Source organism: Danio aesculapii, chromosome 7 (genome assembly GCF_903798145.1).
Source record: "Danio aesculapii chromosome 7, fDanAes4.1, whole genome shotgun sequence".
Taxonomy (NCBI): domain Eukaryota; kingdom Metazoa; phylum Chordata; class Actinopteri; order Cypriniformes; family Danionidae; genus Danio; species Danio aesculapii.
In genome coordinates, this window is record NC_079441.1 from 12,476,911 (window position 1) to 12,500,709 (window position 23,799).

Below are 23,799 nucleotides of genomic sequence, written 5' to 3' on the forward strand. Positions count from 1 at the left end.
CCGTAGAAACACTTCTTTCTCTAAAAAAACATCTGTAAAATCAGAAAAATCAAATAGTTGTTTGAACAGACACTGAATCCAAAACTACACAAATGCAAGTTAAACGAATACAAGTAAAAATGAAAAATTTAAGACTAACTTATTCATATTAAAGGCCATGCATGTAGTTAAATTCTTTTTTTGGCAGAAGAAGAAAATAACAACTCATGTCTTGATTATAGAGAAAATATGAATTTTTAAAGGGCCATGAAACCCCCTGTTTCAGCAGGGTGTTTTCACACCTCTAGTTTGGAAAAAGTCAGGAAAGTGCATGTGTCCAGCTCTGTTTAGGGGGAGTGTTGGAGGAGGGAAAGAGGGAAGGTGCATAAAAATTTGCATAAAAATGGGAGTGTTGGTTTGGGCACACGCTGATTTTCACAGAGGCAATACAACAGACAGGCAAGGGTAGAAAGACAGTGACTGTGTTTACATGGACATCAGTAATCGAATTACTTGACAAATTATTAAATGGTCGACTTAAACTGCAGTTTGGCTCTTTCATTCAGGAATTTCATTCATGCCCCTCATGACAAACGAGATATTTGATTTGAGGAACTACTGTAAGCGTGTATTAATGCAATGTTTGATACCGCACAGTGAATGAGAGAAAAAAACTCTCCGCATTTCTCTGTAACTTAGATTCACTTGGTAGGTAGCGTCAGAAAGCCGTGTGTGTTATTCCTGTCACAAAATGCGGCGAAAATCCTACACGATGGTTATAGTTTGATTGCGGTGTTTACAAGTTTACACTCAGAGAGCAGCATTTACAGCAGATATTTCAGCCCATAATATTGTAGTGATATTAATGTACTGTAAACTTTAGTAACTTAGAAATCATTTGACTAAGATCTGTCTTTAAACACTGAAAGAGTACTGCTGACGATACGAACTAACTTTGCCATCTGAATAAACAAAAAAAGACCACTGATCGCTTCCTTACCAAATCTGTAGAGACAGGACAATCAACACCAACTGGAGCCGCGTCTTTATTAAAGGAGACGATCGGCAAATCCGGGTTTCACCCTTTCCAGATGCGAAAAGCTCTCGGGTAAAAAATGTTCCTTAGACATGCGTCACGTGCACTGTAAAGGCTCGTACACACCGGGACGCTTTGCATTTGCATTTATTGTCGGCGTTTTACGAGACGTTTTTCCGCATTTAAACCTAATCGATTTTTATTGGCGTCAAGCAGAAGAGTATGCAAAATCCCTCCTTGACGTTAGATGGCGCTACACAACTTTAAGCTTCTGACACCCTGCTTTTAACACAGAAGAAGAGGAAGAGAGGAAGTTCACATGCTTGTTGTTAAAGTTACTGGTGACTCGAACAAGCATGGATGGTTCAAGTAGCAGCTCCAGCTCTAGCAATGAAGAAATGATTATTGTTCACAGAGCAATAAGCAGCTCCACGTTCATATCGCCTCTGGGCATCTTCTTCAATGTGCGCTCACATTGACAGTTTTGAGCTTGAGCGCCTCCAAGTGTTGTTTACTGTAACTTCAGCAGCTCCGTGCACGTTAACAAAAGTGCCAGTCTCATTGGAGGAGAAGGTTTTGACGCAGTGCATAAAAAACAAAAGAAAGAGCATGAGGCGTTTCTTAAAAAATTAAGCTTTTTTTACGCCTGCCGTTTTGCACGATCACCTTGTCGCCCTTTATTTAGTCGACATCGACAGAAAACGCGAGCAAAAAACATCTCGGTGTGCACGGGCCTTAATCCACACGTGAGTCCAGCTGCGTTCTCATGGTGGGAAAATGACACAAAAACCTTCCTTGAAGCAATTGGTAAAAGCAACACTGACAACCCGTATCTCCAAACAATTCTTCTCCCACTTGTTTTGGCAACAGAACGTGGCGTCTCTCTGCCGCCTAAACAGTCTTCGAAGCTAGCATGCATATTAATGAAGTTGCACCTCATTCACAACAGAGCGCGCTGATTGGTTTGAACCAAGTCTTTCTTATGAATGAATGCAGCACACTCAGAGACGTCACGAAGTACTCCCAGGTACAGACAGCTAGTCTACATGCTGGAATACACACAAGTACCTAATGACGTGATGCAGGGGGGGGGGGGGGGGGGGGGGTGACGGTCACATAAATCCTGCTAAGTGGAGGGGCGGGCCACAGACGGGTTGGAGAGAGAGAGAGAGGGGGGGCACTTCAGCCAATGAGGGCAGAGGGGCGGCTCTAGCCACCGGGTCACCCCCCTGTGCACGGCCCTGTTTAGAGGTACGTTTTCAGGATGAGCCTGGGTTGAATAATGCACTTGTCTGATGTCTTTGTCTGTAAAAGCGCCATCTACAGGTGTTTCTATAAACAGGTCAGATTTTTTAAAAACAGGTCTCCAACCCTAATCAAACACCTAAACAAGGTCTTACTAGGTATACTTGAAACACCCAGGCAGGTGTGTTGAGGCAAGTTGGAGCTAAACCCAACTTGGAGCAGGGCACCGGACCTCCAGGAACAAGATTGGTGACCCCTGATGTAGATGTTGAACTGAAGCAGCTGATATTAATTTAAAATGAGGAAGGGCAGAGAGTTGCTGAAGAGCTACTGAGAGATTTCAGCTGCTGTCTGGGCTTTCACTGCCTTTCTACACCTCCCTTTCTTCATGTGTTCAATACTTTTTTCCTGTGTCATTTCGTTTTATTATAACTTCATTTGTAAGCTAATTAATATTGTTTTCAAATGCATTTATATGGATTTATTTGGTTGTGACCAACATCAGGTAAAAATTACAAGTCGAATGCACCTTTAGAAATATGTTTTCTGAGAAAAATTATGACGTGTTCAATACTTATTTCCCCTACTGTAAATATAATACACTAATATATTATGTCAGAACAAACTTTTATTTTGGATGCTATAAATCACGATTAATCTTTGCTTAGCAATTTTAGTTTTGTCAGTGACTTTTGATAGTTTCATTTAATTGTAAAGGTTTTCTTTTATTTCGGTTAACAAAAATGTTTTTTTTGACCATTAGCTTCAGTCTTAGTTTTCGTTTACTAAAATAGCCTTGGCGTGAAAAGCATAGCGATCGTGCACGAAAATGCGGCACTTATGCAATCGTTTTCTCTTCTAATAAAAGGCGCCGGATAATCAGGGTTATCAGAGCTAGTCAAAGAGTCACGTTGTATTACACAGTTAATATTGGCTGCGTTTCTCAGAAAGGGAATCAAATATTAGAGATGACTCACTTCCACAGACATCAAAAATGGACTGGAGTGGCTGCTTCCTTTCTTTTATGTCAACTGATTGTATCTTCATGGCGAATCGAGTGACTGTGTTTCCCTTTCATCATCGTGGCCTGAGCGACAGGAAGCTGCTCAATACACCGGCTGACGCATTTTCACAGTCACTGAATGGTGTCCTTGGAAGTGTCTTGAAGACGCTTCGTGAGTGTCAGGGGAAAAGTCGACTATACTTGTTGACTGTCAAGGCCTCTGATACACCTGTGGAATTAAACACAAGCCTCTGACTCATCCAACATGTACCAGACAGAGCTTTGCTTCATCTGATGAATGACCAAAAAGGAATTCAGGAAACATTTGCTGCACAAAACGGAGAGTCCTTGATGAGTTATATTTTTAAAACATCATCTTTTTTTTCCAAGCAGAAATGAGTGTGTTTGTGTGTATGTCCAGGGGCCTCATTCATGTCATATTTTTGAAAGGTGAAATTAAAGGTTGTGCCCTGTGGAAAAAAATGAGAGATGCTTGTCAAAATGAATTGTTTTTAATTAATCTGAAGGGAACCTGGATTCAAATCTTGACCTAAAAGAAGGATTAATAAATAAATAAAACAAGCAAAATAGACCATTTTGGGAGAAAATCTATTTCAAAGTGATAAAAATCCATTGGGATGTCTGAATTGGACTTCATTTCCAACATTTTCTGCCAAATGATATGAAACCTATGGCTCATTCACAATTTGGAGCAACAATTATGACCATTTCTTTAACTTTAATGAAATGTACATTATTCACTTCTTTTTGTGAAAGTGAATGTTGAAAGTAACCCAATAAAACTACATTAATCTAAATTTTAAAAAAGAATAGCAGGGACCATTCATATTTATCATTTTATTGTACATATTTAATCATTTATTTAAATAAAGAAGTATGACCAATGAGCACGTTTCATAAATATGAGGTTGAGGAGAATTGGCACATCTATTACACACACACACAATATAACACAACGAGATACCTTCTCTAAAATAAATAAACACATAAAATTATATAAATAAATCAATAAATTTATACAACAGTTCTGTCTGGTTCTCAAATCTGATTGGCTGACAGCAGTGCAATATTCTGCAATAACATCACTCTCCTTACCCTTGTGTATTATCAATAAACTCACTACAGTTTGACAAATATTGCTGCTGTTGGACAAAATAATGTACTTTTGAGGCTTTTTTTTAGTTTAGATGGTGACAGAGACTGCATAATTTCAAACTAAAGCTGATCAAATCATTATAAAACAGGTAAATGACTTTCTAAGTCGATCTCTCTCTTTTGTATTTTGTGGTGCAGTATTTATACCATAATAATCTTGTAGTGTTTGCTTTGGCTTTTTCGGGGTTAATAATTGTGATCTCCCAATTGCAACAGAGAAATACTGGGAAATCTCGGAGAATGATTCGTAATGTTACAGGTCAGTGGCAACAACAAGACTCAGTAATGTGTGTGGGAATGTGAGCAGTATATATAGTCTGTGTAATCAATTCTTTGATGAGCTTCCAGCTGTGTGTGAAATCATAGGTGATACGAAACAGGTGTGTTTGAGGTGCATGACAGGAGTTGTAGTTCACATCAGTGTCAGACTTGTAGTTCTGGTGATAAAGAATGTTCTCCACATGGACTGTAAAAGATATAGATGTAGTATCCGTGACATCACCCATAGATTTCTGAAGAATGCAAAAGAAGCTACAAGTAGGCGTGGCCAACCGTCCACATTTTGTCAGAGCATCATCGCATCGACTGGGGGATACCATACAAGGGCAAAGAGGCGGAGCGTGAGCGAAGCTACAGACGCCTGGTAGCATTTTGCTTAGACAGGCTTTTCTTCGGGAGAAACGCTTAATACTTCATTACCTGTGACTCCTTTGTGTTCTGACCACATGATCTTGGTTGTACACTATATCATTAAAGTGTTCAGTCTTTTAAAAACACCATTGTAATACATTGAGCCACTAATCATTGTTCTTATGATGTTTTTTTTACAGGAGGAAAACGCAAATTACTTCCAAATACTTCAAATATAATTTGTGTTAGTAAATGCAAGACTATTTATGAAATCCAGGCATAACATTGTATGACAACGCTTCAGACGACTGTTCTATAGCCTACAGCTAATAATACATTTATAAATATGTTATATAAACATATAATTTCACTCACCTGGGAAACAGAGGCCACGTGAATGGTTTGTGAGCACAATTAAGTGCACACAGCATGTCATATCATCTGATAATTGTAAGAAACAATTTCAAAAGGCAACTGACTGTGTAAAGCCACATAAAACAAAACAAAAATATGATGTATATGCTGAGTTCAGCAGCTAATCAGCTGGAATCAGCTGAGGTGAAGTGACTGCAACCAGCGAGACCTAGCTGTCACTACCCCCCCCCCCCCCCCCAAAAAAAAAAAAAGTTGTCAAGAAGGGTAATATTAGCTATAGACCAAAATCGTTCTTTCTACCAGGCTGTAAACACATTTTTTCTGCTGTAAAGTTGGTCATTTTAACAGTTGGCTAAATAGAAATCTGCTCTTCTATGGACTAGCGGATTTTCGATGAATTGCAGTTTCAGTTACTTCCATATTTGCTTCACAAGGGAGAGAGGGAGGTTGCTGCTTGGTTCTCCAGCGGTCTATAGGGTTAGATTTCAATTATATATCAACTTTGAAATGAATTAATTCTTTTAGCACCGCCAACAGCAAGTTGCACTTTAACTTTAACAATGTCTCTATTTCCTCTTGTCTCTATTTCCTCAGTTTCTTTTATTGATCCCACTGATTGTACTATAACATATTTCTCCATGATGAAATTTTGTCTTTCATTTGGAACTCCTCTAAGACCATTTTCCAGTTAGGAAAATCAAACTAGATCATCATTAGACCTTGCTGACAAAAAAGCAAGCAAAGTAAAAAACACCCCACCCACTCAAAAATACAAAACAAGAACAACAACAAACCAAAAAACAAGGAATTCATATTCACAGACAAAACAGGTTTCATTTAGCACATAAAGAGACTTGATTAAAAATTAAATTGTTTATTCGATTGAATTGAAGCCGGCCATTTTTATCTCTTTAATCACTCATTGTTGTAGTTGGTCTGCCAGGCTTAGCTTCTCATTCTGCCACTATTGTGTTTGGCTCCTTAATTGCTGCTTGCAATTTTATTATTTTTTTCAAAGTGTTAAATATGAATGTGATTTCTGCCACTGAATAAAAAATCCTCATCAAGAAAGAAACTACTGTAGCTAATAATTGGGAGTTGCATTGTAAATCCACATCAGACCAAAAATAACATCATGTTTTATTTTAATCATAGTTCATCTTAGTAATTCTCTCCAATGAATGTTGGACAAAAGGCCGTGTATTTCTGTATTTTCTACAACACACAATGTAATTCTCATTTTCAGTGTTATGATAATTATTAAGCCAATTAATGTGCCTAGAAATAGACATTCAGAGATCATATAAAATGCAATGTTTGTCAATGGCAGGTCCAGAAGTTTTGTTTTTCTACTTTAATGAAACAATTGCATGAAGAACGAGAGATATTTGAAAGCTAAATACATTTTTATTTAAAATATCAGCACTGAAGAATCATACCGAATACTCAAAAAAATGATTATTAGCAGTTGTTCGAACTACCTTTTTAAAATGAGCTGAATCAACACAGATTTTGAGTTTTTTTTTTTTTTTTAAAGGGGTCAACTTATTTATTTTATGTTCAACCCACTTAAATTTGTATAAGTTAACTCAATTGATTTATGTTGGACAACATGAAGTGTTGGAACTGTGTGGAACCAATATTTTTTTTACAGTGAACATGCAAACAGGATTGATTAGTGTTATTTAAAGGGCACCTATGATCAAAATCATCTTTTAAGCTGTTTGGACAGAACTGCATGTAGGTATAGTGTGTCCACAGTCATTTTGGGGTGATATAAACACAATAAGTTTCTTTTTTGAAATTTCCTGACATTAAAAATAGGATCCAAATCGCATTTTGAGGCTCATCACAACGTGACATAGGAGTGCGGTTTCCCCTCCCAGTTTCCTTTCTCTCTCCCCTTCTCTCTGAAGAAAATTTACTCCGTTCAGAGAGTATTTTGGTCCCTCTCTAAACTGAATAAAAGTTACTCAGCAGCAGAATTAAAGTTAATGAGTCAATGAATGAATTAATTAAGTGATAATTGAGCACTGATGATTAACCTGCTGTTATTATGCAGAAACAGAAAAGAGAAACACAAAACTACAATTGACTGCAGTTACAGCCTTAGATGAAATAAACTGAAATAAAACACATTGAATCTCTCAAAATCTTAGCAGAGGATCAATAAGCAACTCCACAAACAGCAGCTTTACATATTACCAACCTGTTTGCCCTTATTTCTGCCAGACTCTACAAAATTCTACATAGTGATATTATTAAGAATTAACTAAGTAATTTTTTACTAATATAATATAATAATATATGCTGATTATTGATGTCTGTGTCTCTAAAGTGGTTCAGATTCGCTCAGTGTGTTTAAAAAAATTATAAAACCACAGCAGATGCCCATTCTCTTGAAAAACATAGAAATTTCTCTCTTATATGACAAACCATAATTTAAACATAATTTTTAAAGTTAATCATAATGCAAAGTTCAGCTTATTAACAGTAATATAGGATCAGTTAATCTGATCATATTTAGTCTCTTTATACTTGTCATAGCACGCAAAGAACAACTAACATTAGAAATCGAGTCAAACAGCCCAAGAAAGTCAACCACTTTTCTCAACGATGGTGACAAGAACAAGATGATTAGACATTTAAAAAAGTGAGCGATTGGTCCATATTTGAAATTTCTGTATAGAGAGGTGATGTTTTGATCTTTGATTGGTCTCACGCAGTCAAGTGATGTGATTTCGCAGGTCAGAGTTTACCAAGCTTGAACTTTACAACGCAGCGAACTGCGAAACTTGCCGCACAACCTTGCGTTTCCGGTCTGATGCATTCATGTGCATTTCAATGGAAGTCTATGGGGAGAAAAGTCCAGTGTGACCACAGCTTAACAATGCTGTTGAGTAACTTTTACTCAATTTAGAGCAATGGCAATTTAATATTTACCTTAAGGTACATCAACAGAAGAAGCTGTTTTAATAACATTGTGGCTCAAAAAGGAACACATGTACTTACTGAATTATTTCAAGGAATAAATTGCAATAGTAAATTGCAAGAGTAATTAATTAAATGATTTAAAACCACATTATTTCATTTACCAGAAACAAAAATATAACATTACACTGAATTCATTATTTTTTGTGTTCCACCTCAGAACATTTTCTGGGGGCGCCACTGAGCAGCATGTCAAGAATGAATTTAAGTAAAATCGCTTCATAATTCATCACCGTTATATAACCGTACAATAACATAACGGATATCCATACAGTGGTGGATATTAACGTGTGTCCTGTCATATTTGTAGAGCAAAAATAGTGCAAAGCTAAACATGCGTGTGTGTGAATTTTATAACAACATCGTGTGTGACTCATCATTGCAGAAAGGCTTGAATGATCTCTACAACAAATACATCAAATAACCGTTGGGAAAGTTCTTACTGTAATAAGGGAGACCTGCTTCATTGTTGTCTGTCACTGTGCTGCTTATGTGTGAGATGTAGCAGGAGAAGCTACACCCATCATAGCAATAGTGAGCGCTCTCTTTGGCTCTGACACACATGTGGACGGTGGGCGGGGAGAAACAGCTCATTTGCATTAAAGGCACAGGCAACAAAAACAGCTACAAAGTCAAAACAGCTCAAATTTTCAAAATACACAGAGGGATAATAAATAATCTGATGGGTGTTTTGAGCTGAAACTTTACAGAGACCTTCTGAAGACACAAAAGCTTATCTTAAATCTTGAAAAATGAGTAAAATAAGTGCCCTTTAAGACATGACTGGAGATTTCTATAAACATATCTACTATTGTGAAGCACAGTGAAAAAAGGGTACTATATTCAGACTAAATCAATTTGGACTAATGGATAAGACACGTAACTTCAGTTCAGAAGATTGCAGGTTGAAGCTGCCATGGCAACCATTTATCAAATCTTAACATTATGAATGAATCTGAAAAATAATAGACAGGCAAATTAGATGTAGTTAGTTAGATGTAGTAAGAGCTTAGAATGACCAAGAGGCGACACTCAATAGAACGTTCCATTGCAACAGCAGTGCCCAGCAATAGCACCGCATTCAGCCACTTTGGAGTGAAAGCGATCGGCTGTCCATTGGATCTTATTGCTGTTGCGATGGCAAGCAGCTGCTTTGTTTTTTATTTATTTATTTGAAAAGTGCATTAAAGCTGAGATACAACCTGAAAGACAACAATACAACACTTACAATGATAATCATCAGCACTTTTAACAGTTCATTTTACAGACTTATAATATGCTGTTGTTCTATGGGAATTTTCATTCCAAAATGGCCGCGCGCCATCTAGTGGCTGTTACCCAAATTGCACTAGACTGTCGCCTCTTGGTGATTCTATGCTCTTTGGTTGAAGTCAGAATTATTAGCCCCCCTTTGATTTTTTTTTTTCTCTTTTAAATATTTCCCAAATGATGTTTAACAGAGCAAGGAAATTTTCACGGTATGTCTGATAATATTTATTCTTCTGGAGAAAGTCTTATTTGTTTTATTTTGGCTAGAATAAAAGCAGTTTTTAATTTTTTATGAACCATTTTAAGGTCAAAATTATTAGCCCCTTTAAGCTAATTTTTTCCCGACTGTCTACAGAACAAACCATCTTTATACAATAACTTGCCTAATTACCCTAACCTGCCTAGTTAATCTAATTAAGCCTTTAAATGTCACTTTAAGCTGTATAGACGTGTCTTTATAAATATCTAGTAAAATGGTATTTACTGTCATCATGGCAAAGATAAAATAAATCAGTTATTAGAAATGAGTTATTAAAACTATTATGTTTAGAAATTTGCTGAAAAAATCTTCTCTCCGTTAAACAGAAATTGAGGAAAAAATAAGCAAGGGGGCTAATAATTTTTACATCAACTATATGTGGGAGCACTGTAATTATTCTCTAATGTAATTTATTGCCATATGATACTTCTGTGCTTTGTTATTTATGAATATTAGCATTAGCTCATCCGCAATAAGTAGATGTGAGAACATTTACACTTATATTTGAAAAGCTTTTGTGAGATGGTTGCTTTTATTCAGTAATTTAATTGGTAAAAGGAGAGGATTACTGCAGTTGTCAAAGAGCTTTCAGTAAACAGTAAAAATGATATGACAACAAATGTTTTATGCTACTTTAACAAATTGTAATCAGCTGATCAAGTTTTAAACTATTTTATTTTAGTTATACAAAGTTCAAGTTATTTTTCGTCACTTGCTCTAGTTTACTCACAGGATGTTTTTCCCCTCATGCCAATTTTGAGCTTTTTTTTAGTTCAATTATTTAAAAAGTTACAAAGTTTAACTTAACACTTTAGTTAGTTTGAATGAAAAGTTCAAGTACAAAAAAGATTTGTTTATAAAATTTGTGTATAATGCCCGATTTACACAGGGCTTCAGCGTCAACGCTTGAAGGAGGGCATGTCTGAAGTTGGGGCTGACGCGATCATCATAGCAGCGTCAGCCAATAAAATTAGTTCGCAATTGGATACTGTCTGAGCTGAGGTATGTGCATGAAGCGATCTGATTGGCTGACGCTTCCATTAGCTCTTGAAAAGTTGAACATTTCCAACTTCAGCAGCGAGCAATGCCGCTGAATCGGCATAGATGGATCCACAATTCAGTTTGGCAATGCTTGATGTCACCCATTCAAAGTGGATGGGAAGTGTTGACGTTGACGTGTGAATGGGGCATAAAGTTCAACACAAATGCTTTTTATATTGGTTTCCCACACGAAGTTCATTCATTCAGTCATCCATTTTCCTTCAGCTTAGTCCCTTATTTATCAGGGGTCGCCACAGCGGAATGAACCGCAAATGCCGTTCCAGCCACAACCCAGTACTGGTAAACACACATACACACTCTTATTGACACGCACACACTTACACATTATGGCCAATTTCATTAATTTAATTCAGCTACAGCGCATGTCTTTGGACTGTGGTGGAAACCGGAAGACCAGGTGAGCCCATTAAAAAGCATTGGATGGAACTCAGATTGCATCTGCACCAAGTCTGCAGCCAGACCCCTCTCCTCTAAGGAGACTTTATTGTGTTTTACTAGTGTATACTAGTTTAGTAGTGCTGATATTCAATTCACAGTGATATCAGCAGTACAGGGTCTTTGATATGGTCGACGATTTTCACCATTTTTCAAACTATCTTCTTTTGTGTTCAACAGAAGAAAGAAACTCAAACAGGTTTGGAACAAGTCGAGCATGAGTAAATAATGACAGAATTTTCTTTTTTTGGATAAACTCTTCCTTTAATATGCTTTCTATGTATAAAAGACCCTTACAAAAATTGAAATCTGGACACCAGATGTTTTGTATTTCATGGAGTTTATTTCTTGTATAAATATTTTTTTGAAAACCCCATAAATAGACTATAGATTATATTTATTATCACACTCCCATTGTGAAAACCCACAAAGCATGACAGTATGCTCTGCTGCTGAGAAGTCATTATGTGTAATGAACTGTAACTTTCATTTTTTATTTACCTGGGCAACATGTTGGAGATGGCTTTTTGCCCCCATACTCCCCTATGTCAATTATTGAGCTGGATGTGCATGCAATACTAATGCATAAACATGTTTTGTTCCAGCTAAGTTCACAGTGGGTTATAGTGGCTATGCATAATTGAAATATAGTCCTAGTGTACATAACGCATCATTATGCAGATATGGGAGAGTGAGATGTGAAGAGGAAGTTTCCTCTCTGTCTTTTCTCTTAAACTGCAATCGCATTGCACTTTTTGCCTTCAATTCATATTTATGTGAATGCGCCAGACCGGAAAAGGCTTTTGCAAGATGCTGTTTCAAAGTTTAAGCTTGTTGAATTTTGACCTGTGAATCCGCATCACAGAACTGTGTGAGACCAGTAAAAGAACAAAACTTGACCAGTACAGAAATTTTAAATATGGAGCAATCGCTTGTTTACCATGCTGCGTTCACACCAATTGCAGGACCTGGTGTCAGTTTCTTCAGTTTACTCAATGCATGTTTTTCCCCTCATGCTAATTTTTAGCTTGAGATTAATTAATTGAATTTGTGTGTCGCTTCATTCATTCATTTTTTTTGTGACATAGTTGCCTTTATTCAGTGATTTAATTGGCATAATTGGTTCAGAGGAGATAATTGAAGAGTTCAGATGCGAAAGCCTCTAAAAGCTGTTTGAAGTTTCCTTAAAAATGAGCATTTTTATCAGGATCCTGTGTGCAGGGTCAGTAATTTCAAGTTTATGGCAAAGAATACACTCTTTTAAAGGTCTTTAAATTTAAATAACTCAACATAAACATAGGACGGCACTTAGAGGTTTTTGCATCAACTCTTCAATTACTGTTGTCAAAGAGCTTTCAGTAAATACACTGTTAAAACGATACGACAACAAATATTTTTGGCCCTATCATACACCCGGCACAATGCGGCGCAAGGCGCAGCGCAAATGTTATTTGCTAGTTTCAGCTCGATGCAAGTGTCATTTTGACGTTTTGCACCGCGCTGTTTAAATAGCAAATGCATTTGTGCTCATATGTGCGCCCATAGGCGTTCTGGTCTAAAAAAAGGAGGTGTGTTACGGTACATTGCTGGCGCATTGCTATTTTGAGGAACTAAAACAGACTGCACAATAGACCAGCTGAGTGTCTAAATTCCAGTGCAGAGAATACACACAGGATGTACAGCAATACGCAAATATCTTTACAAATGAAAAAGAATTAAAGGAATAAAATATTACAAAAATGTTTATTTTCTACATAGATATAAAAAACACTGCCTTCATGCCTTCTTCATCTCAGGGGGCTTTTTCAGTTTATTCATGACAATTTGCTTTCGTATATTGTGATTAATATTAGTAGTATTATTTATTAAATGCATATTTATATTTGTTTTCATTAAAACAAGCTTATATTTTCCCGCCTGTCAGGTTTTGGACCTTACTGTGTTTTTAATTGTATTTTTTATTGTTTACTGTGCTTTGTTGTTTTTACTTTCTTGTAAGTGCTTTGGGTTTTAGAAAAGCGCGTTATAAATAACATATATTATTATTATTATTATTATTATTATTATTATATGGGGCATAGCATGTGTATTTGGATATAACTGAGTTTTTTTGACCACACTTCGTTATTATTGTTAATTTATTCATTTGCTGGGAATTAGAACTGAATTTAGAAATAGTTTTGAAACAAATATTTGCGCTTTGCGCTTATGTAGGCTAATGGATGTCTGTGCATACAACACATTTCCTTATCCAGGAAAGAGAGTGAAAGTTAAAGTAAAGAATGAGGAGGGTCATCCTCTCACTCTTGCACTGCAGATAGTCTGTTTAACTGTTTTCTTGCTAGTGAAGCGTTCAGTTTTTCCACTTTTTTTACTTACAAAGTCCGCCATGTAAATAGCAAATGCACCATGGCGCGACGCAACTGACTCTTAAAGGGAATGGGAGATGAGACTCTGATTGGTTTTATTCTCAAAACACACCTTTAACTCATTAAGAGAATAAGCACAACCCTGTTAGAGCATGCGCCGCGGCACAAAGCAGATTTTTCTGTCCTTAAAATAGCAAAAGTGGATTCGGACGCGCCCTTAATGCTCTTGCCCCCTGCGTTTTGGACTTTGTGCCTACATCATTAAAATAGAGCCCTTTAACAAATTTTGATTGGCAAATCATGTTTTAAACTATTTGATTTTAGTTATACAAAGTCTAACTTCCTCATTGTGTCACTTGCTCTAGTTTACTCACAGGATGTTTTTCCCCTCAATGTTGAGCTTGAGTTTAATTATTTGAACTTGTGTAGAAGATGCAATTGAGGAGAATTCATCACATTCATGGCAAACTTGTTGTGCATTTCACTTCATTCATTCATGTTTTGTGTGATGTCGCTTTTATTGAGTGATTTAATTGGTGTAATTGGTTCAGAGAAGACAATTACTGTAGTTGTCATAAAGTGATATGACAACAAATGTTTCATGTCATTTAACAAATTGTAATCGGCTAATCAAGTATTGAACTATTTTATTTTAGTTATACAAAGTTTAAATTACTCATTTCGTCACCAGTTCTAGTTTACTCATGGGATGTTTTTTACCTCATGCTATTTTTTTAGCTTGAGTTCAATTATTTAAACTTATGTAGAAGATGCAACTGAGGAGAATTTCGTGCATTCATGGCAAAAGCATTGTGTGTTTTGCTTCATTCATTCTTTTTTAAGATGGTCGCTTTAATTCAGTGATTTAATTGGTATAGTTGGTTCAGAGAAAAGGATTACTGTAGTTATCATAGAGCTTTCAGTAAATACACTGTTAAAATGATATGACAACAAATTTTTTATGTTTCTTTAACAAATTTTAAACTAACAAGTTTTAAACTATTTTAAGTTATACAAAGTTTAACTTACATGCATCACTTGCTGTAGTTTACTCAAGGGATGTTTTTCCCCCTCATACAAATTTTTACCTTGAGTTTAATTATAAAACTTCGGAACTGCGGAAGACGCAGTTGAGGAGGATTCTGTGGAGAATGTTACATCATCTTGGTTTTTCCTGACCTTTTTCACAGCAATGTATAACAGAATTCATTGTGCTCAAACTATAGCATAGGCCCACACGGAATCTGCGTGCGCAGATTTCTGCAGATTTTCCGCAGAATTTCGCAGATTTTTAGCCCATCATTAATTCTGTTTATCTACTTGAGTAAATGTGTGTAAATCTAGATTTAATCAGTTTTTAAATTAATTACAGTAATATTATTGACTAATATGAAAATGTTCATGTCATTTATGTACAATGCAGTTTGTAAAGTAATATTTTCTGTCCTTTAATAGATATATGAGAGACTTGCTTTGTTTACCAAATAAAGTGGATCTAATTGGATTTGCATTTTAAACAGTTAATAAAAGTTAAAAGATATTATTTTTTATTTCACAAATTACGGTTTTAGTTATGATACTTCCAAAATAATTCCGCAGAAATTCGCAGATTTTTACCAAAATTCTCTGCAGAAATAGCAAACAACGCCTGCAGATTCCGTCTGGCCCTACGGATAATCGTGGGTTTACGCTTAAAACAAATTATAAAAAATAAGCAAATATTAAAATGCTGCACTAAAAAATCTTAGGGTGTAAGAATATTTCAATAAACTAAGGCTAAATTATTGGTCAACAAAACATTTTTGTTAAAATAAATAAATCATACCTGCTGCTGTTTATTGAATCATCGTAGGTGGCGCTTTTACATTCAAACAAGGCAAGCGCAAAAATATAAACATAAAACATGTTCAATCTTTCCTCCATTTGTCAAAAAATGCAAACTAGGCATGATTAACTACATAAATGTTTCCTAATATAAAGTTTGTCTGAATTCTTCATAATGTTTCGCTATTAATTTAACCTGCATTTGTGCATACGGTTTCAGTTCAGTGTCTCTTAAACATATATTCAAATATTGCAAAAAAACTAAACTAAAATTAACAAAGACATTGAAAAAAAACTGAAGTGTAATGCACAGCAAATTTAATAATAATATTGAAATTAAAACGTATTTAACACTGCAAAATTAATAACACACTCTCTTAGTGATTTTCCTGTATTTTTACAATACACTACAGGCAGCAAGGTTGCCAGTAAGTAATTGTACAAATAGAATACATTGCAGTTACTGTAACTAATTTTACAGTGCATTTTATGCATTTATGCTAATTTTTACAGTAGTATACTGTATTATACAATGCTGCAAAATATTAACATGAACAATAACATTGTAATAGGGCAATTACCAATCTACGCCACACATGACGTCACACGGGTTTAACCGCGCATACCGGTTGCAAAAAAAGACCGGTTGCAATAGCAAACATGTCGTGTGGTGCGGTAGGATGCCAAATTCGAATTGCCATAAATTTTGCCTAACACCACACTGCTTTAAATGCCAACCACAGACAGCCATCAGAAGAGCTGAATGGAGTGAGGACTTAATTAAAAATGCTCGACTCTGCAGTTCTCATTTCATATCAGGTAAGTTCGCGCTATGCTGAATCATACACATTATTCATTTTTGATTGCAGCAATGATTTCAGCAGTAAAATATGGTGAATTAAACTGTGGACACTGAATACTTAGAATTACTTTGTGGTGGCACAGTGGCTCAGTGATTAGCACTGTCGCCTCACAGCAAGAAGGTTGCTGAATCGAGTCTCGGCTGGGCCAGCAGACGTTTCTGTGTGGAGTTTGCATGTTCTCCCAGTGTTGCCGTTGGTTTCCTCTGGGTGCTCCGGTTTCTTCCACGGTCCAAAGACATGCACTATAGGTAAATTGAATAAACTAAATTGGCTGTAGTGTATGAGGCTAGGGCATTCGCTGCGTAAAACATGCTGGATGAGTTGGCGGTTCATTCTTCTGTGGCAGCCCCTGATGAATAAAGCCGAAAAGAAAATGAATGAATGAATGAATGAATGGGTTGCAGCTGGAAGGGCATTCGCTACGTAAAACATATGCCGTAAAAGCTGGCGGTTCATTCCGCTGTGGTGACTCTTGATAAGCAGGGACTAAGTCGTACGAAATTGAATGAACAAATGTATTTATCATGGTAACATGCATGATACTAGAGTTTAGTAGTTGTGTGTATGCTTTGTTGTGTTTTTTGTTACTGTGTATTATGAAGTTACAATGCAGATGTATTTCAGAATCTTGTATTAACAATCTAATGAAATATGGTAGTATACTGCAATAAAATGTGTTACTACCACATTTTTAACGGTGAACTTCTAGCAACCTTATCTGCCAATTTTTCACCATCAATTTTACAGATTTTTCTTCTTCTTTGACAGCGTACTAAAGTGCAAGAGTAGAGCGAGGTGACAGAAAACATCATTCGCACATGGTCTCCAAGCGAACACAGATGCTTTCACCTTTATCACATCTCACACACGCAGCACATCTCTTTCCTTTTTACTGCTGTTGATCAGCACCATCTTCACCTGCGCACTCTTCTCTCCGCCATTGTGTGACACATACAAAAACTGAGGCGGCACTTTCATCTTACATCATTTCCTCTTACTGTCAAAATAAAAAAAAAATCTTGCACTTGATGTTCTTGAGACGGCTTATTTATTTTAAAACATGGTTAGAACATGAACTGGGCATCGCAATTGCTAGAATGTTTATGCTCTTTCTTTCGATGTGTTTTTGTTTGTTGTTGTTGCGGACCATCATCCCTTGCAAGTTGCTTAATCATTCATTCTCCTTCGGCTTGGTCCCTTATTTATCATGGGTTGCCACAGCGGAATGAACCGCCAACTATTCCAGCATATGTTTCATGTAACGGATGCCCTTCCAGCTGCAATCCAGTACTGGCAAACACACATACACTTTCACATTCACATACACATACACTACGGCCAATTTAGTTTATTCAATTCACCTATAGTGCATGTCTTTGGACTGTGGGGGAAACCGGAGCACCCGGAGGAAACCCACGTGTACACGGGGAGAGCATGCAAACTCCACACAGAAATGCCAACTGACCCAGTTGGGGCTTGATCGAGCGAAGTTCTAGCTGTGAGGTGACAGTGCTAACCACTGAGCCACCATGCCACCTTTTGCTTAACCTGTCTATCTACATATGGACAACTTTTCTGGTGTGGTCAAGAGAGTAGTCAAAAGACTACATTGTACGGTTCTTCACAAAATGGTAAAACTATGTGGTAGCAGTGTACTTTTATGTTAAGTTTGCTGTTGAAATTTTATTGGTTGGGTTTAAGTCATTGATTTGCTGATCTGTATTTGAAACGTACAACAAAACACACCCTAATGTTGTGTTCACAACAGACGTAGAACGTGCGGATAGATTGTGCTATTCACGTGTAAATAGACGCGTGAATATTTTAAGTTTACTCGCTTCATTCGCACGTCAAGTTCACTGAGCAATAGAAGCGGATTCGTGTCATGGGCGTGGCTTCTATCTGCCCGGTGACTGTAGCTTCTTTGTTAATTGGCAAACATGGATTTTATTGAGAGAATAGCTGTGTTTATGTGCTTTATGAAGGCTGAAAAACAGTGTCAATTCATTTGGAGCCGTATCTGAGTCCACTATATCCTTTCAGAGGTGCACCCAACTCCTCCAGAAACTTAACCTATATGATGGAGGCTTTCAGCGGTGCTTCCGGCTGAGCCGAGCCCAGTTTGATGAACTGTTGTCTGGTGTCGGCTGGAGGATTTCCCCTTGGGACATTCGATTGGTTAACGCAGTGCGAATGTCTGATGAAGTTCAGATATTCGAACTTTATTGCGCAAAACGCTCAACTCGCGTCACTTCATCCGCATGAATTACTCCACCTCATTCGCGAGCATCGCACCGCATGATTTCTATTCACATCTTTGCATTGACACAACATGTAAATCACTCACGCTTGACACTTCTTCCGTGCCTGGTGTGAACGCAGCATCTAAGTAACAAATTTTAGATTTGCAAATATGTGGACAACGCCATCTAGTGGATTTGTCTTTTGAAAGTGCAGTTAAAGGTGCAGTAGGTGATTGTCTTCAGAAATATTTTGTGTTGTGCTGGTTGAAAGTCTCTTCACATTCCAATAGTAATTCATTCTTTCATTTTCTTTTCGGCTTAGTCCCTATATTAATCCGGAGTCGCCACAGCGGAATGAACCGCCAACTTATCCAGCACGTGTTTTACCCAGCGGATACCCTTCCAGCCGCAACCCATCTCTGGGAAACATCCATACACACTCATTCACACACATACACTACAGACAATTTAGCCTACCCAATTCACCTGTACCGTATGTCTTTGGACTGTGGGGGAAACCGGAGCACCCGGAGGAAAATCACACGAACGCAGGGAGAACATGCAAACTCCACACAGAAACGCCAACTGACCCAGCCGAGGCTCAAACCAGCAACCTTCTTGCTGTAAGGCGACAACACTACCTACTGCGCCACTGTGTCGCCCCTCCAATAGTAATGATTAAAGTAAATGATCTAAATATATGTATTTTTATATGCTGGGTGAGGCATAAGACTAAAAAATGTTCATCCAAATAAATATTGTTGGGCTGACAATTACCATAATTCTGATAAGTAGCCCAAACTGTCTGTCAGCAAATGTAGATTTGTACATCAGCACACCTCTGTTCATGCAGATCTATTTGCACAGAAGTGTTGTTCAACCACTGAAATCTTCCAGCAAAAGATTGATGTGACTATTTTCAGTTTCATAAGGACCTTTTAAACATTGATTTTTTTTTCAGATTTTTATTCAGTTTAACATCAAAACATTAGTAAATAACACTGTTCTGCCTAGCCTACTTTACTGAGCTGAAGTTGGTTTTATATTCATGTAATTCCTACATGCCGCCAGCCAACCACTAAGCATACAGTACTTGCTTTAGGACAAAGTGTAGGAGACTTTTTTTTGCAAAAAATGTAGGCTGAGGTACATATTGGGGTGGGTGGGCTGGGGGTTGGTGGTTGTCTAGAAAATGCTTCTCGATTTATTGATTTTTAGATATTTAGACTAGAAACCAGACAAAAATTCTTAAGAAAATAAGAAAAACATTTTTTACAGTCATTGGTTACAGGTCTTCAGCATTCTTCAAAACATCTTCTTTCGAGTTAAACATAAAAGTTTGAAACAAGTCAAGGGTGAGTAAATTCATTCATTCATTCATTCATTCATTCATTCATTCATTCATTTTCCTTTGGCTTAGTTATTTAATTCATCAGGGGTCGCCACAACAGAACGAACCACCAACTATTCCAGCATGTTTTACACAGCCGCAACCCATGTCTTTTACTTTGGGGGAAACCCACAAGAAACCTTCTTGATTTAGGCAGGGCAAGGCAAGTTTATTTATATAGCACATTTCATACAAAATGGTAATTAAAAGTGCTGTACATAAACAGGAATAACAGAGACAAGTATAAAAAATTAAAACATAATAAAAGTCATTAAAAACAGATAAAAAGGTTAACATGTGTTTAAACAGCTTTTAAAGGAATAAAAAAAAAGAAAGACACAATAGTGCGATCTGTTGGATGCAGCACAGTGCTTATTCAGTAAAGGCACAGCTAAACAGATCAGTCTTGATTTGAATGTGCCTAATGTTGGAGCACATATGATCATTTCTGGAAGTTGATTCCAGCAGCGAGGGGCGCAGTAGCTGAAGACCGATTCACCCTGCTTTGACTGAACTCCTGGATTTTGTAGTTTATATGATCCTAATGATCTGAATGATCTGTTAGGTTTGTATTCAGTGAGCATATCTGTATTGAGGTCCCAGGCCATTTAGTGATTTATAGACCAGTAATAATACTTTAAAATCTATTCTGAATGTAACTGGGAGCCAGTGTAAAGACCTGAGGACAGGCGTGATGGGCTCTGATTTTCTGATTCAGGTCAGAATCCTGGCCGCAGCGTTCTGGAAGAGCTGCAACTGTCTGACTGTCTTTTTGAAAAGGCCAGTAAGGAGTCCATTACAGTAATCCATTCTGCTGCTGATAAAAGCATGAACAAGTTTCTCAAGTTCTCACTAGAAGCAAAGCATCTAATTCTTGCAATGTTTTTGAGATGATAGTATGCTGCTTTACTAACTGCTTTGACATGAATACTGAAACTTAGATCAAACTCCAGAATCACACCAAGATTCTTGACCTTATTTTTTGTTGTTTGACCCCTAGAGACAAGGTACGCATTCACCTTGAGAACCTCATCTCTGTTCCCAAACACAATGACTTTGTTTAACTGAAGAACGTTTTGGCACATCCAACTGTTCATTTAATAAATTTTCATCAATGTCAAAGGGGCTGAAGTCATTAGGCAGAAGGCTAAGGTTGTGATTTAGGAATTTGTATATATATTTTTTTACTAGAATCCAAAATAAGATGTTTTGAAGAATCCTGAACACATGTAACCATTGACTTCCATAGTTTGTGTTTCCTAGTATTGAAGTCAATGTTTACACATTTTCAGCATTTTTCAAAACATCTTCTTTTGTGTTCCACAGAAGAAAAAAACTCATATTTGTTTGAAATAAGTAAAGGATGAGTAAATGATGACAGAGTTGTTGTTTTTAAAGTGAACTATCCCTTTAAAAACAACAACAACAACAACAACAACAACAACAACAACAACAACAACAACAACAACAACAACAACAACAACACATCTTTCGGATGCTGCAAAAATCTAAAAACATCAAGATATGCCAGTTTGGCACAGCATGCGTTTCCACTGTTAAAAGCAGAGATTCAGAAAATATGCTAAACGACATGACCGCGAAACGTTGATTAGTGTTAATGTAACGGCGTGCATCTCTCTGGAGCATTAAACTGCGCTCCGGTCGGTCGGTGAGCTGGATTCCTGCCCTCTTGGCTCTCCGCCTGGATCGACTATCTCAAAATTCAGAGGCCCAAAGTTCAAATCCACCTTGGAGCTATACAGCACGATCCACCCCATTAATTATTCTAAATTAATTATGGCTTAATGATCACAAAATCGCGCTGGCTTATGACTGAAAAACTGGGGTACGTTGTAGTTTTAATTCTCAGGGGAATCTTTAAGGAATAGGCCATGCCATTTTTTTTTCTGTCTGACAAATTTTCATTGCATTGCATTTTTTCAAGCCCGCACAGCCTCTGGCTCCACTGCTCACATTTATAACTTATAGCTTATCAAATGTTATATGAGAAGAGGAGAAAGCACTTCTCACATCTTCTGTTATTAATGTCAGAGGGCGGTGTGTTCAATCTTTGGTATTTTGGAACAAAATCATCTGTCTCTTGGCTGTTATTAATACAATATTTGGCCCGATGTGTGTTAGGCTGGTGTGTCATATTTCTTCTCTTTCAGCTTTTCAAAACAAAAACCTGCTGTTATTTATCTTAAAAATGTACATTGGAAATTAGCTTCATTGGAAATGACTGATTTTTGTAAGGTAAGTGGTTGCAAACTATTTATATGTGCTGAATTTAGACACAAATCAAATTTAGTGAAGTTGAACTTAATTTGTTTGTTCAAATTCAGCACATATAAATTGTTTGCACACACTTACCTTAAAAGCATTTAGTAATTTTTCAGTGTAGTGTTTTATTTTAGGGACATTCTTGTACTGTTTTTTGTGTGTTATTTTGTTATTATCATTCAGGATGCACAGTAGTTTATATGAAATATTTTAGAATATTTTTGCAACATTGGTGTTTATATAGTTATGCATGCTCCTTTTCTGTCTTCATTTTGGCTACCGTAATTGTTAACTAAAGCTCTTGACTGTGTATTAAAGGTAAACATTATGTAAATAAGGTTTGATGGTTAGTAAATGAGCAAAATAATAATTATTTTTTTGTGTGAAATGTCACCATGAAGTGTAAAACATCATCGGACTCCATTCAATTCCACTGCAAAAACAAGAAAAAATAATAACATATTTGAAAATTATTTTGTGTTCCATTAAAATGGCATCTTTGGAATGTGGGTTAGGGGAATATAATATTTAGCAAATTAAAAATATAATAATTATATTGTATAAGTACACCACCTGACAAAAGTCGGAACATCAAATAATAACTTGACTTCTAGTTGATCATTTGGTATCAGAAGAAGCTTATATGAACGGCAAAGATCTCTAGATTAAGCTTATTTTACCACAATAAAATATGATCATGCCTTGATTTTTAATTATATAATTAGGACAGTAAGGTCTGACTTTGCTTAGACAAAAGTCTTGTCACTTAACAGAAATAATGTCCAGTATAAAATATAAAGTCATGCTGCAGCAGGAAAAATAATTAATATTGTGTGACTCCAATGAGCTTGGAGGACTGCATCCATACATCTCTGCAATGACTCAAATCACTTACTTATAAAGTCATCTGGAATGGCAAAGGAAGTGTGCAAAAGGAACTCAGGACTCCCAGAGTTCATCAAGATTCTTTGGATTCATCTTCAACGCCTCCTCCTTCATCTTACCCCAGACATGCTCAATAATGTTCATGTCTGGTGACTGGGCTGGCCAATCCTGGAGCACCTTGACCTTCTTTGCTTTCAGAAACTTGGATGTGGAGGCTGAAGTATGAAAAGGAGCGCTATCCTGCTGAAGAATTTGCCCTCTCCTGTGGTTTATAATGTAATGGGCAGCACAAATTGTCACCTTGGAATTATAAGGTTCTATCTGCGTTCTAAATGATTTTGAGATATTGAGCTTCAAAGTTTTTGCATTCCATATAGCAAACAGTATGTGTGTAACAGTTCTCTTTTATACATTAACATGACAGAGACCCTACTGTAAATGTACTCTGAATGTAAATTATCAAAGTTCTCTTACATTTGTAA